At 34.1% G+C, this 14,928-nt stretch overlaps 1 protein-coding gene across 3 annotated transcripts in view; it reads right to left on the bottom strand.

The window, feature by feature from the left end:
• LOC106123159 (zinc finger protein rotund) overlaps nt 1-14,928 on the bottom strand; it is a 126,998-nt gene that overhangs the window by 80,072 nt on the left and 31,998 nt on the right. The gene's annotated exons all lie outside the window — the stretch shown is intronic.

The raw sequence follows: 14,928 nt of genomic DNA, 5'->3' as shown, positions 1-14,928 counted from the left end.
TTTTTTGTCTTGATTATACTTTAAGAAGCGTACATACGAATTTCTTGTCGACATTATACAAATACTATTTGCACGCCAACCTTATGTTATAATATGTGTCAGTCAATTTAAACAGACTAATAGAACTTTGGATGTAAAAAATCGTACTCCTTAATAAATGAATAAAACACTTCTGACTCTTGTATATATTATATCGTCTGTATAAACAATAGAAATAACTTCAAATAAGTTCAAGACTATTAAAGACAGATTAATTGTAAGTTTACTTATTATTGAAACTAAATTAAACGTGACCTCTCCATGACATCATAGTTCCTAAGAAAAACTCGCGACACGAAGTATTTTTCTTAAGCTGCACATGTGTGCGTTAGTACATATGTGTGAGTGCTTGTAGTAGTGTGCACACGTCTTCGGTAGTAAAATATTATGCCGTCGGGGTCTAGAAATAACATTGTATAGGTAATCAATAACAGCAATTTTATGTTACAACCTGAGTTTTCAGGGCGTTGGTATAAAGTAAATTGAAGTCTGTAAAGTCTATTCCGATTGAGTGTCGCCAAAAGTATTCTAAAAGTCAAATCTAATACTAAACGAAGTAAACAGAGCTAACAAGTTGCCTTTGTTATAAAAACGTACAGTGAACAGAATATTATCGTTGATTTTCGTAGTCAAAACAAGTGAACAAACATATCGCTTTTAACTTTAACTAGTTTTTTAATTCGTAAAGATTCAAAATATGTAATTTCCAAACAGCGACATATTAAAGGGATATCATAGAGGCGAGTGATTTAAATTATTCCTTTGTACTTTTGTCTAGACTTCAAATAGATGAAATTATCAAACAAAATGCCTTTAAAATTTTGATTGTACGTCCATTAATATCCCACTAAACTGAGTTGCAAGATGCAAGGGAAAACGATGATTAAGCGCCGCGTCTCGGAGCACACAAACTCAATTTACGATGCCCGTCCATTTGTCACCCGGGAGATCGCGAGGACGGAAGTGTGGAATTATCGAAGTGTCTGTACACACAAAGTGAACTTTTACTATTAAAAATATACTAAAGGTAATTTATAAATTCAAGAAGTCTGACTGATGGACAATCGAAAAATCGTCGATTAGTCAATATAGTTTAATCTATTTAGGCTAGGTAATATAATATACAAATCTATCAGCAGGCCAAAGATCAGATCAGTTGCTGGACTGATCAGAGCTTTGACGGTCTACAAAGATGCCTTAAAAATATTGCACATAACTATAGTTGTGTTAAATACTTAAAAGAATTTATTTTTAATGTATTATAAATAATAGTAATTTTTGATAGCGAAAAACTTCGACCAACATCTCAAGAAGCTCTCGCTACACAGTTGGATTAAGGGCCCGATACAAAAGGCAGTTATCCTAGAAACCGCGCGTCCTGTCTCTGTAGCCCTTACCACTGGTTGTTTGAGTCATGGGATTCCGCAGCCGGTGGTGTTCTATTTTTAATATATGTTTTGTACATATATTTTTTTTTTGGATATGAAATGTTCTATATTAAAAATAAGATAAATAAATGTATATGGGAATAGTAATTTTATTGAGCGTTCAACTTGAATTTTGCAATGTTCCTTCTTAACTATTAACTCGTATAAACTTCCAATCAATAAAAAATATAGAACGTGTCCAAAGAAAACAAAGCTAGCAGTCCGCGACTTCTTAAACGCAGAAGTAAAATCATATGCCACCTATTCTCACATATATCCTACTACATACAGTTAACTTGCAGTTAAAATCAGTCCAACTTTGATGGAGATTACACGAGACGGGAACTTGATACAGACAGAATTAAAAAAAAACTATTTTAAATATATTTATCGAGATATCTATATATAATTTTTATTTGCAGAATTGTCTAACTCATTTAAGTTATCTTACTAATATTATAAGTGCAAATGTTTGAATGAATTCTTGGATTTTTATCGTATCTTCAGAACTGCTGAACGGATCTCTATGAAATTTGACATACAAATAGAATATAGTCTGGAAGAACACATAGACTAATAAGTTTTTTTAATACCTCGCGGACGGAATCGCCGGCGTTAGCTAGTCGCTAATAAGTTTTCCATTCCCTCTGAGTAAGGAGTGCGGTACATCCCTACACGTCCTGTGGCATACATCTGTCAGCGTCACTCGCACTGACATCGCCCGGCTTAGGTGTCATTAATGTTAAAAGCGGTCCGCTTGCCTAAATCCACATTTCACACTGAATCCTCAAGTTTTTTTTTACTTTATTTCTCTCTAGAAAAACTGTTTTTTATATGTATTTGTATGTATTTTAATAAATGCCATAATATCTCAGATTATCTAATCGGAATTACTAAGGTACACGAGACAGTTATCGACCGCTAATAAAACTTACGTACTATATCTGTCGCTAGTGACTTTGTAAGCTCGGAATTATAAAACTAAGTATCCTAAGTGCTATATAAGACTATAATCTATATCTATACCAATTTTTATCCAGATCTGTTCAGCTCTTTTAGGGTTATTTACAAAATTAGTTCAAAGCAAGATATAAAATTTCATGTGAAAATCCAATACCAAGAGACGTTAACGATGACATTTTTTTTTATAAATTCTCAACCGCCTTATCCGTGCTCCGTCGACACCCCCGGATAATCCGGGCGCGGTATCCGTCACAAAAGGCGGGTATAATCTCTAGCCGCGCGGATATCCGTCAATGTCAGGCGCAGCGCGACCGCTACACACGATCGTTATCAACACGGATCGCTGGTGTGATTTTGTTGTGATTGCGTTCAATTCGATTAAGATATATTGTGATACTAGCAGTCACCCGAGACTCTGTCCACACGAAATAATAGTTAATAAATACCATATGTGTTCTTCCAGACTATGTTCTACATCTATGCCATATTGCTACGAGATCCGTTTAGTCGTTCCACATACCTTTAATCAAACATCCATCCATCTAAACATTCGCATTTATAATATTAGTATTAGTAAGATAGAAAGCAAGACAAACAACGGGATTTTTTTTAATTAGTAAAATTCTAATATGTGTATTTATTCCTATAATACAATAGTGATAGCAGTAGTAAATAAAATAGTCTATATATAAAATAAAAAATATCTGAATGCGAAGAACTCAAAGACATCTGAATGGTTTTTCAAACATGACAAATTGATTCATGTGAAAGATAGAGACGTATTCGTAAAAATATTAAGCAAAAATATACTAATAAAATATATATTTGTTTAACTAATGCGGATGACAATTATATGTTTACAAAAATAGAAGATAGTAGAGAGTTTGATAAAAATGTTAGGTAAAGACGCGTCGCGTACACAGAAGCAAATTAACGCGATGAGTCGACCGAGCGCCGGTCTGTCTTAGCATAAAGATGGATGGCTGCGTGGGAGAGAAACGTGCCGGCTCGCTACGCCGAATATTACAAAAATATCTTAATTTATGTTACAACATATATAAATAATTCTCCTACTTTCTTTTGTATCTTTACATCAACGGTTATGAGAATTTTTAATTCGTTTACTGATGCATCAACTTTGAACTTTATAACAATTGTGAACTCTTTATTCCTAAAGCACGTACTCTAATTTGTAAAAGTATTTTTATAAATGGAACACATTCGCAAAAATATTAAATAATCCAAAGAACACTAAATAAATATTGCTATTTATTAATTCAAGGAATTCTAGGAATAATAAGACCATTTCATTGCAAACATTAAAATAGCTATAAAACAATTACTACAAAAAGAAAAAATATTTTTTGCATGCAAATTCGACTTAGGTGGTCAGGACTTTGTCTTACGTGGGTAGTTATTAGGTAGCATTTTCTAAGCAATTGGTTGTTTATGTGGTCCATACGTAGAGCGAATAAAGGCATTTCGCTAGTAAAATTACATCGTGCTTTTGGTTAGAAGTTTGTAACGTATTATATATATCTGTTTCCATTTTTTGAATACATAGAAGAGTAATAGATGGCGCAAAAAAAGTGTGTCCGTGGCCAGAGATAGACCGAGGTGGAAAAAGTTGCTGGACCAAGCCAAGGCCCACAAGAAGATGATTAATCGTACTTAATTTAATCGTACTTTAAGAAGCTTACTAATTACAAGTACGGTTTTCAAAAGATTAGCAAAATCGGTTGTAACTAACAAATGATATTCCATTTCTAATAATTTTTGCTCATCCTATATACCATTTCAACTACGGTTCTAAAACTCTTACGGTATGGTATTTTTTATTTAAAAGACATATTCCGCGACAAAGGAACAAAAAAGCCTTTGACTATTCAAGAGTCGGTATTATCTTTTATAAAAAAAAAGTAAAAGAAGCTGACAAAGGTTAAGTTAGTAAATCTTCTTAATTAAAAAAAATCCCCACAAGACGTTGCTTTTGACGACAGATACTGTTAGAAAAAAAATGTAGCGGTTACATAACCCTTCGATATTTGAAATTATGTTGTCGACGTATCGTCCAATGACAAGTAGAGTTATTTACGAGTTTATACAACGCGTAAGTAATTTTGATACTTTTATAATTTAAAATGGTGCTGTCGTGATAATCAAATAATAGTAAATTTTAGCTCTTTTTTAGATTAACTTTATGAATACTGTGTAAATTTTAAAGTAACGTTAGATAGAAAAAGAATTATACATTTTACTTGACTATTGTATGTTTGTCGTTACTTATAAGGTTTGAAGTTATATCTTGCAAAATTTGCATTTTTTACATATAATATTTTACGTAAGAGCAATCCAATTGCGTGTTTGTTTCAGCAACAAATCGCCTAAAATTGAATCGCCTCGATTTCTACTTAGTGAAGGTTTAACCTTGAATTTAACTGGCGACTCCATCTGCGTTAAATTAAAAAAATAATTGTTAGCCTATGTGTTCTTCCAGACTACCTCTTAGATTTATGCCAGATTTCAGCGACATTCATGCCGCTCCGTAGATACCTTTCAAATATTCGTTTTAAATTATTTTGATTAATTTTAAGTCGAAATTAAATGATCAAGAAGAATCACTCACACTATCCTCGAGTATCCCTGCAAGTATTTAACCCTATAAGCCGCTGCACCTTACCCTCTCACCCCTTAACAAATAATTCTTAAGAAAGAATTTATTTCCCCAATAATACGCTACCTTATAGACTTCGTATTGTATTGTACATCATAATATTGTATTGACGTGATATTTATAACGTCTTTAAATTCCATTCAATTTAAGGAGCGTAATCAATGGCTTAGAAGTTATTTATTGTTTTATTGTTGGTATATGTTATTGCACTTATTAAATGCCTCTATTTATTAAAATACTGAATAGCCTAACAGTGGTAGAGCCCGCTTTAACATCTTCGCACGAATTGGCCCGGCTCGCCCGTTGAAATACCACGACCACACAGAAGACAGGCGTGAAGTGGAAGCAAATCCGCGTTTCGTCTGATGAGGGTGCGTCCCGGAGGCCTAATTTAGTCCTCTTTCCCTTCCCATCCTTTTCTTCATAAGGAAAGGATGGGAAGTGGAAGCGGACTTTCCGGATGAGAGGATGCATGGAAAGGGGAAATATTTTCTTTCTGTGCATCCTCTCCTCCGTCGATTAAAGGTAGGCAACGCATATGCAATTGCGTATGTCTATGGGCAACGGTCACTTCGCTATTTCAGTGATTTCAAGTGGCCGCTCGCTCATAAAAAAAAGATACCTTCTTACAAAAATCTATCCATCTAAACATTGACGTTTTAGTAAGATGGTAGTTACTTGCAAAGATTGATTCACACATGAACTGTGGAATTAAGGAGCAGTTATCTTCCTAATATTATAAACGCAAATGTTTGGATGAATGGATTGTTTGAAGTTACCTACGGAACGGCTAAACGGATCTCGCTGAAATTTGGCATAGATGTAGAACATAGTCTGGATGAACATATAAGTTACTTATTAAGTTTTTTTTAATACCGCGCGAACGGAGTCGCGGGCGACAGCTTGTCTTACTATAATTTTTACCTTGATTAATATTATAAGATACAATATTTAAAAATCTATTTTATTAAGATAAAATCACAAGTAGAAAGAAAAGGATACTTCAAGGTATAGACATGTGTATATTTTTAGCATAACTGAAAGAATAAGCAAATGAAGTACAACGCAATCTAAACGTCAATGGAAACCCACAGTTAGATATATTTATATGATAAGAAAAGCAATTGGAAAAGGTATATTTATTACGTTTCTCCCATGAGTCTCATCTTTTCGTAGCTCCGTGTTCGAATCTTAGTTTGGAATATATTGCAGGCTACGAAACTGCCATAAACTTGACAAAAGTTTTCAACTATCGCTACGTAAGCTTTTGCTTAGTTTTACTTATATCATAAATATATAAGATGGAGGAATATATGTATGGAAAACAGAACAGGTAATAACTATAGGTAATTTTTTTTAGACATTATTAATTAGAATCCTTTGGCGCGAATGGCACGCTTTCATTACAAAGTCAAGTGTGAGAATGATTAGTGAGGGCACATAAACGTCGATATTTTAGTAAAGCTAGTGTTCTGCCAGTACACCGGCAGTGTCGGATTTTCTTCCTAATAATTTATATCTTTTTTTAATCTTTATATCATACGAAATAATTTAAAAGATGAACAATATCGATTTGAAATTTATCATTTTATAGAAAAAGTCACGTAAAGGGAATACGTATGACCGTTGGTTTGTGAAACCAAAATCTATGGTTCATCCCAGTCATTATCTTTGACAAAACAAAGATAACTATATGTTTTAAATGAGGATTTTGGTCTTAGAAACCGACGGTGAGAGATACAACAGGGAAAGTATTACACGAGGTAATTTAGTTGTTTGACTACTCAGAGAAAAAGAGTAACTCGAAAAATAGTTTTGTTTCTTAAACATACATACATTGAAGTATATTTTGTTTTAATTATCAATATTAACTAATTACCATTATATACAAGCTGTCGCCCGTGACTTTCCCCACCAAATAAAAAAAAATAGTTCTTCTAGACTAAGTTCTACATCTATGCTAAATTCATCGAGGACCATGAAGAAGTTCTGGAGATACTTTCCAACAACTATCCATACAACCATTCGTATTTATAATATTAGTAAGATGACATTACGCGAACATTTGCGAAGCTATGCCTGCTACAATAAACAATGAAATTAGCAGCGCTAGGGTGTTTGCGATTAATCCGCCAAATTAGACGGGCTCGGAGTGAAATCGATTAGGGAAGAAACACGGGGGCAGCGACGCTCGCCTCTCACAAGATAAACATGCCCGACTTTTTTTTTCGCTACGGCAAAGACATTAAGCAAGGATGCTAATAGAGTGACCAAACTTACAACGCAATTTGACATGTAATTTGTACCAAATAATAATATACAATAAATAAATAATTTGGTTATTTATATTAGTGTTTCAATAAAAAGTATTATCCCCAATACAATGTCTCCACATTCCATTGATCTCTTGGATAGGTGTGATTTGCTTGGATATTACAGCTTTTGCGTCATTCCGATTTAAAAGCACCGGTTAATGTTATATGACAGTTGATATATTAGTTCGAATCCTCACCACCGCTACGAAACCAAAATGGCGAAAATCAAATCGGCACAAAATACTTCGTCTTATAGCCTGACCATTTATTAGTCAAGGGACATGTGTTAAATAAGTGTGAGTCAACTCTAATCACTTATATTCGAGTGCACTTAATATGAGTGCCAAAATTATATATTTGAATTTTAGATCCATGTAAACGTCACTTACGGCTGATTCATGTACTAAAAAAGTTCTTTGTCTAAACATTGATAGGAAAAGTCTCTAAGGAAGATGGTCCATAGTCACCCTAATGTGGATGTCATTAGACGTTGCGGAGGGGGCGTCATTACGGCGATGAGTAGACCAATCATTAATCTTCTCGGACCGGTCTCCCGGCTGTCAAAATTGTGGCTACCGTCGGAGATGTGTTCGTCGCTACTGTCTGCCATTGTGGCGGGCGATTGTTTTTGGTGAATGAGCCGAAAAGGCCCCTAATGTATTAGATGGCATTATTAATTAAATGTGCGAGTTAATTCAACGGTTGACTTCAGAGTGGCGTAAAGAGATAGTTCAACTAATTTTGTATATACAGCGTGTTACGAATGTTTTGGCCAAATTTTTAACTGCCTTTAATAGCCATGTTACTTAGGTAGCTAATACAAAAAATATTGCTGGAATATCTTCTTATTTGTAGCCACAGTGTCTAATCATTTGGTGGAGGATATCAAATTATAACAAAAGTTACGAAAGTTAATGTAACTTTTAAAAAATGAATTGGATTTTTTTTAGTATTCTTCCCCGTGTTGTTATCGATCTGGCTATACATCATTACAGTTTTATTGTTGAATTTTGGGACACGCTGTATAATGTCATTCTGTTTATTTGCGTTAAGGCAAATATAAATGCATTGTAGTATAATATCTAACATCAGGACGTGTACAGTTATAAAAGACAATAAATAGAATAAAGTTAAATCCAACTAATATTATTATTGAGGAAGTTTACGAGTTTGAGAGCGTCGGTGGCTCACGGTTCAAGCACTCGACTTGCAATCTGCAGGTCCTGGGTTCGGAACTGTATCCGTGCAGAATTAAAAAAAAACTTAATGAGTAGCCTATGTTCTTCAACTGTGTCAAATTTATTAATATTCGTTAATCAGGAGAAACCTTCGAACAAAAATGTATACATACATCTAAACATTCACATTTATAATATTAGTAAGATACAGTTAGCAACGATTACTGACACCAATTGATCGTTCAAAGTGGTCTTAATGAAATTCCCATGTGAAAAACAATGTAAGTTAGGTCCTTATATTTGTCTTTGAATCCTAAGTTTCTTGATATAGTTTATCAATAATAAATGCTATACAATCTTTAAATAATAAATTGCCTCTGGCTACCTTCAAATCATAGAGGCGTGAATATTCAAAAATCCTCGGCAACCCTATAGCACCTGGTAAGAAATATAATTAATATCAAATATAAAGCATGAAATTCATGCGAAATCAACCGTAAAATCTTTCAACCCTAACAAATGGATTTTAAAAAACGCACCCCACGTAACTTCAAAATACTCATGATCCATTGCTGTTTTAATTGATCTATACGTCTCAAACTGCTTATGTTACCCAGCAATGGATGTGGTACAAAATATTTCTTTTGAACTTTATAATAAAAAAATAGTTAGGGTTGGCGAAACAATGAACGATTTTGTTTCTCAGAGAGATTATGACAAATGATTGGAACATACGTCTTATTCAAATATTCTTATATGCATAATTGATTTTGACGTACTGCAATTAAGTCGTTACAGATGTTAGACATTCGGTTAATCTGTATTGTGGGATTATTAATACGTTTATGTCGCTTGACTGATTGAATCCATTTACTATCTGTGAGAAAACTTTTTATATTAGATAATAAAAATCTTACTAATATTATAAATGCGAATGTTTGAATGTATGTATGGATGTCGTTGAAATTCGGCATAGATGTAGAACATAGTCTCGAAGAACATAAAGGCGATTAAGTTATTTTTTAATCTCGCGCGGACGGAGTCGCGAGCGATAGCTAGAATCCTTATAAAATTAAAATAAGGAAGAAATATTTTGCAATAATTTTAATACGTTTGCTACTAGGTAAGCTACTAAGCCAACTAAAAAAGTCCATTTTCTGGAACTTCGTCATAGCATTTTCAACAAATCGTCCGATCTTCACGTCAATTCGATACGTTCGTACACATTTCCATCCCCATGTACCAATGAGTTTTTAGATTTACATATGTAAATCTATCCGACTAGTTAGTAGTCTAGTTCTTAAAAAGGCAAGCAACTTGCATACATCGGCGAATAAATTCAAGGTCAGCGTTGTTGACTAGTGACCTAGTCACCCCTAACTTATGCGTAGATTCCTAACCCCTCAGTGGGGATAAATACTGTCGACACAAATTGTTACATTTGTAGCAAACGAGCAGCGGGAACACCGAGGTGTTCAACGACGCCCATGGACATCAGCAATACCAGAGGAACCGCAGATGCGTTGCCGGCCTGAGATGGTGATAAGCTCGCTTCTTGAAGGACCCTACGTCGTAGCGGTTTGGAAATATCGCCGAGGACAGATCATTCCACAACGCTGCTGCGCGAGGCAGGAAGTTTCGCGCAAAACGCACGGTTGTAGATTGCCAGCCATCGAGATGATGTGGATGGAACCTGGCGGTCTGTCGTGTCGTCTGATGACAGAACTCGGCGGCAGGAATCGTTCCAAACAATTCTTCAGAGCAATATTTTGTAATTAAATCTATTTAAATCAAATATTGGTATCAAGTTTGATAAAATATTTAACTATGTGTTAGGAAGAAAATTCGATACTGTTCGGTGTATCGGCGCAACACTAGCCCGATTCAAATATCAACGTTTATGTCCCCTCACTAATCAATCTGACTTGGTAACGAAAGCGCGCCATACTTTTTTTTATATAATAAGGTGGCAAACGAGCGAGCGGCCACCTGAAATCGCTGAAGTAGCGAAGTGACCGTTGCCCAAAGACATACGCAATTCCATATGCGTTGCCTACCTTTAATCGACGGAGGAGAGGATGCACAGAAAGAAAATATTTTCCCTTCCCATGCATCCTCATCCAAAGAAAGTCCACTTCCACTTCCCATCCTTTCCTTATAAGAAAAAGGGTGGGAAGGGAAAAAGGACTAAATTAGGCCTCCGGGACGCACATTCATACCAAATTCTAACTAATAATGTATAAAAGATGGAACATCTAGACTAAAGTTTAATCAAATATTCGGCGTTCATTTTTTATCCATCAGTTGGTCTCCCACAGTTAGTCGTATATTTTTTTGTCTTTTTATTATTTCATTATTGTATGGGTTCTCGGCAGACATCAAAATATCATTAGTCGGGTTATACATTGGGATATATTGCCAATTTTTTTTTCTCGTAATAAAAAAGTCAACTTTGCCGACACCTATGTCCCTTTATTGTGTATCAAAGACGTATTGTGTTTTAGCTATACATTTTTTTTTATTCTACTTCTATATAAAATACTTCTTTGTTATAGATGAGCGGTGAAATATATTCATAATGTCTTTAAAATTTTTTTTTTTTTTAAAAGCCAATAAATTATTTTCAAAGAGGATAACTTTAACTAGCTTTTGCATGCGACTTCATTCGTGCTAAATTAAGAAAAATAAACTAAGTAGTCACCGAGATCCGCGCAGGCATACTGGAAATACTTTCTAACAAACATATCGAAAAGTTGACATTAATAACATGACTAGCGTCCGCGCGGAAATAAAACTTAGTTTAGTAGCCTAAGTGTTTTTCCGGACTATATTCTACATCTATACCAAATTTCAGAGAGATCCAATCAGCCCGGATATACCTTTTAACAAAAACATCAATCCAAACATTCGCATTTATAATATTTGCTGGGAAAAAATTTCTATTCTCTTTCACCCAATCCAAAATAATACTACTAATTACAGTATTATCGCGAAATAGTTACCTTTCCAAACAACTCGGTTACCTCATAAAATTAACGTATTTGATTTAACAGAGCCTTTCGCTTATCAGCATTATCGGTGGTAATAATTTTTTGCTTTGTATCGCACGCGCGAAATTCCTTCAACGTATCGATTTCACACGAGAAAGTGTTTACTCAATGCTACAGCGGAATTATCACGCGAATTTAAGACAAATTATCATATGCTAGTATTACTATGAAGTTACTTTAGCGTGTACAAAAAACACGACAATGGTAGAGCTTTAACATCTTCGCACGGATTGGCCCGGCTCGCTCGGAAAATACCAAGACCACACAGGAGACAGGTGTCAAGTGGAAGAAATTCCGCGACTCGTCTGCTGAGTGTGCGTCGAAAGCCTAAATTTATTTATCTTTCCCTTCCCACCTTCTATCTTACAAGGAAAGGATGGGAAAGACGCATGGGAAGGGATAATCTCATTCTGTACATGCTCCATTGATTAAAGGTAGGCAACTCATCTGCAATTGCGTATGTCTATGGGCAACGGTCGCTTCGCTATTTCAGCGATTTCAGTCAGCACGCTCGTTTTTGACCTTATGGTATAAAAAATATTGAGATTGTATGTTAATCTACAGAGGTAGACAGAAGAAGGTATAGATGGATTTTGATTAACAGACTCACTATCTCTCTCTGCTTAGCTCGTAATCCAGCAAGGTGGGGTCGGTTTATCTAATCAGTCTCTTCTACTTGGTTCTGTCTCCAACATCATCGTTACATAAGTTTTTTAATATCAGACTAGAAATTCAATTTCGATAGTAAAATTTAAGTACCAATCATGAATTATTCACAGGATGTAAGAAAAATGATCTCTTTCTGTTGTAACCTTCCCACGAAATTTTAAATTTGCATGCGCATCTCGGTTCGCAACTAGATCATTTGTAACTAGACGATAGAAAAAAGGATTCGCGCATCGTATACTAAATAGACAAAACCTGTTTAGCGATTCAATACGCATCATTACCAAATATTAAATCACTTACTATTTACACAAGAATTATTTCTTTCTAAACCTTATTGCTTTAACAATAAAATTCAAAATCAATTTATCAAAACATCAGTATGAGTAACCCTTTAGGATATTCCCAAGACACTCGATACAATGGTTGTATCAACGCCCGCAGCGTTGCAAAAATATGCAGATATTTTTTGGACAACCCTATGTTGACACTGCATAAATTATAACAAAATAGACTTTGAGCCTTTGAAGTTACAGTTTAAATTTCTTTATCACAAAATCCAATAAACATTTCACTATAAAATAAACTCTAAATCTATCAAATAAGGTTTAATATTGATTATAAAATTGTGAGTATAGGAATGTTTGATGGATTAGGTAAATTAAGATACTTCGGATTTTTTTGATTAATAATTTCCTATATATCGTGAGGTCTACTTGAGATCGTTTAGTTTTGTTCTCAAGGCTTGTATTAACATAATTGCTTGGGAATATTATCAAAAAGGTCTACATACGTTAAAACTCTGTCATATTTTGTACGAGACTTGCATATCTTATAAGTACTCAAGAGATCTTTCAACATAATTTACGTACTCGATACTTTGGATAAAATTACTAACATAAGGAATACTAGTAAAAACTGACGGGCTATCATACCAAGTATATTAAAAATAATAAATAGTAATTATACTATTTCGTATGTTATTTACACAATGGTGGCTTATGGAATTCTCTATCCTTCTTTACTAAGTAATTACTTTAGAAAACTCCTTTAGTATAACAAAGTTCTTCTAATTTTTAATTACAAAATTAACTAGGTATTCATCTCCCTGTTCACCTTATAGCGGCACATACTACAGTAAGTACAGTCGCGGAAATCCATAGTGTACCACTTACTGCTTACAATAACCAAGTAGGTGGCAGTAAATATCACAAACGACAAGATAATAATATAAAGTCATTGGGCGCATATCACTGAATGACCTTTTTTAATAAAAACATATTTAAAACTGTTCGCCTCGTCGTTTTAATGTGATGCTTTTAATGTGGAACACCATCAGATTCCCTGATTGTACATCTCTATCAGACGTTACTTCTAATTCACTTCTTTCTCACTCATATCTAAAATGCCGTGTTAATTTTGTCAATAATTTGTTTGGTTTACATCTACCCTTGTAGATTCACATTAAATCTATTAACTTTCTCTTTTAAATATATCCAGATTTTATCGCACTTATTTTTATGCATCCAACTTACATTTAATCACTTCCTACAAATGTCAATCAAAGCGTGTAAATAACGCGTCCGATTTCATTCGCCTTGGAACCACAGACTTATATATAATTTGCATTAAATAAAGAAGTTATTTTACTATTTAATATTGTTATAAAAACAAGGAATTAGCGCGAGTATCCCTCGGGTAGACAAAGAAAAATAGTACTGTTACTTTCTATAATATATAAAGGTTTATGAATCTTTTGGTAACCATATAAAAATAGATGAAATAGTTTTAGAAATATTGCAGTCAAACATACAGACAAACACGTTAATGGGACATTTTTAATCTGTAGTAATATAACTTAAACACGTAGCGATAAAATTTTTGTCACAGTTTCTTTTCCTTTATAAAGAATGTTGTTTGATACTGGTTTTTGCTCTCAAGAATGATAAAGAGTTTAATATTTCTATATTTTATCAATGGTATAAAATTTATGTCTAAATTCGAGTATATTTTATGCCTTCTAGGATTTTTAAACATGTTATAAGTCTGATTACATCTATGTAATTGTATCATACAATTATTAAGTAGTGTGAACAAAACAAGCAGGTGTCTAAAGGTCGTGAAAACATGATTTCTTATCTATATAAAGGAAAATTATTTAAACACCTTGTGTTGTTTGAAGCGTGGTGGTATTTTCATAGTTTTTGTTACAATGAATGCCTTTTACATAACAAATTTACATTAGTTCGTTAGAATTGCTGCGAATAAAAATTCTTAATTGATAGAAAACGAATACTTTAATGTCGACATTTTTAAAACCTTCGGAATAAGTAATTGGAAACTTAAGCGATAGAACATTGTTTTTTTTATAAGAGAAGGGGGCAAACGAGCGGCGGGAACACCGAGGTGATCAATGACACCCATGGACATCTGCAACACCAGAGGAACTGCAGATGCGTTGCCGGCCTTTAAGGAAATGGTATGCTCGCTTCTTAAAGGTCCCTAAGTCGTATTGGTTTGGAAATACCGCCGAGGACAGACCGTTCCACAATGCGAAACCAGAATTTCGAAACTCACCAGAATATATTTTCTTACGTTATAACGACATCTAGTAGA

The sequence above is a fragment of the Papilio xuthus genome, unplaced genomic scaffold (assembly GCF_000836235.2).
Source record: "Papilio xuthus unplaced genomic scaffold, Pxut_1.1 DF826159.1, whole genome shotgun sequence".
Classification (NCBI taxonomy): Eukaryota; Metazoa; Arthropoda; class Insecta; order Lepidoptera; family Papilionidae; genus Papilio; species Papilio xuthus.
The sequence above is the reverse complement of the archived record's forward strand: the minus strand, read 5'-3'. Positions and strand labels throughout refer to the sequence as shown.